Raw genomic sequence first — 1,734 nt, 5'->3', positions numbered from 1 at the left:
GCGCATGCGCAATATCTCACGAGAATAGTTAATTTTGTGCTGAAAATGCATTTAATATGGTGAGGGGGGTATCTCATCATAGGTTTCTGTAATAAATTCTTATCAGTACACCTGTGTTTATGATTAGGAGAGCGCCCTAGCCAGTAAGGTGCAAAACTACTATTGCATCCCCGCCCGCCCTTCCCCTTGTCTCCCTTGTCGCACGCTCAACCTCCTTCTTCGTCCACCGTCTCTCGGCTGTCTTCCCTGCCACCTTCCCTGAGTTTCCCACCCCTCTCTCCTCCAGCAAGCTATATTACGTGTTTTTTAGGCCGTACTGCACGTCTGAAACGGTGCTCGCGCATGCGCAATATCTCCTAAGAAGAATATTATTTTGCCAAAATTATGAATTTAAAATGAAGAGGGGTTATTCCAGCATAGATTTCTATAATAATATTCCATCGGTAGACCTCACTTTTGAAATAGGAAGCAGACATTGCATGTAAGCTCCCGGCTGCATAGACCGGTCAGTACATATCCTGGCTACGTTATTGTTTGCGCGCATGCGCAATATCTCACGAGAGGAGTTATATTTTGTGCTGAAAATGCATTTAATATGGTGAGGGGGTATCTCATCATAGGTTTCTGTAATAAATTCTTATCAGTACACCTGTGTTTATAATTAGGAGAGCGCCCTAGCCAGTAGGGTGCTAAACTACTATTGCATCCCCGCCCGCCCTTCCCCTTGTCTCCCTTGTCGCACGCTCAACCTCCTTCTTCTTCAACCGCCCCTCGGCTGTCTTCCCTGCCACCTTTCCTCAGTCTCCCACCCCTCTCTCCCCGAGCAAGCTATATTACGTACTTTTATTTAGGCCGTACTGCACGTCTGAAACGGTGCTCACGCATGCGCAAAATCTTCCAAGAAAAATTATATTTTGCCAAAATTATGAATTTGAAATGAATATGGGTTATCCCAGCATAGATTCCTATGATAATATTCCATCGGTAGACCTCACTTTTGAAATAGGAAGCAGACATTGCATGTAAGGTCCCGGATGAATATATCAGTTATGCAGTACATATCCTGGCTACGTTATTGTTTGGGCGCATGCGCAATATCTCACCAGAGGAGTTATGTTTTGTACTAAAAGTGCATTTAATATGGTGAGGGGGTATTTCATCATAGGTTTCTGAAATAAATTCTTATCAGTACACCTGTGTTTATAATTAGGAGAGCGCCCTAGCCAGTAGGGTGCAAAACTACTATTGCATCCCCGCACGCCCTTCCCCTTGTCTCTCTTGTCGCACGCTCAACCTCCTTCTTCTTCCACCGCCCCTCGGCTGTCTTCCCTGCCACCTTCCCTTAGTCTCCCACCCCTCTCTCCCCCAGCAAGCTATATTACGTACTTTTATTTAGGCCGTATTGCACGTCTGAAACGGTGCTCTCGCATGCGCAATATCTCCCAAGAATAATAATATTTAGCCAACATTATGAATTTGGAATAAAGAGGGGTTATCCCAGCATAGATTTCTATGATAATATTCCATCAGTAGACCTCACTTATGAAATAGGAAGCAGACATTGCATGTAAGGTCCCGGCTGCATATATCAGTCAGTACATAACCTGGCTACGTTATTGTTTGGGCGCATTCGCAATATCTCACGAGATATAATTAGGAGAGCGCCCTAGCCTGTAGGGTGCAAAAGAGAGAGAGAGAGAGAGAGAGAGAGAGAGAGAGAGAGAGAGAGAGAGA

General features: G+C 44.9%; 1 long non-coding RNA gene across 1 annotated transcript in view; it reads right to left on the bottom strand.

The window, feature by feature from the left end:
* Nucleotides 1-28: 28 nt before the first annotated feature.
* Nucleotides 29-1,734, bottom strand: part of LOC106818184 — a 20,543-nt gene continuing 18,837 nt past the window's right edge. Inside the window, exon 3 of the long non-coding RNA XR_001395160.1 lies at nt 29-39. This is a non-coding gene — a long non-coding RNA (uncharacterized LOC106818184). The remainder of the gene's footprint in view (nt 40-1,734) is intronic.

This window comes from Priapulus caudatus, unplaced genomic scaffold (genome assembly GCF_000485595.1).
Source record: "Priapulus caudatus unplaced genomic scaffold, Priapulus_caudatus-5.0.1 Scaffold2078, whole genome shotgun sequence".
Classification (NCBI taxonomy): domain Eukaryota; kingdom Metazoa; phylum Priapulida; class Priapulimorpha; order Priapulimorphida; family Priapulidae; genus Priapulus; species Priapulus caudatus.
This window is presented reverse-complemented; position numbering and strand designations above follow the sequence as displayed.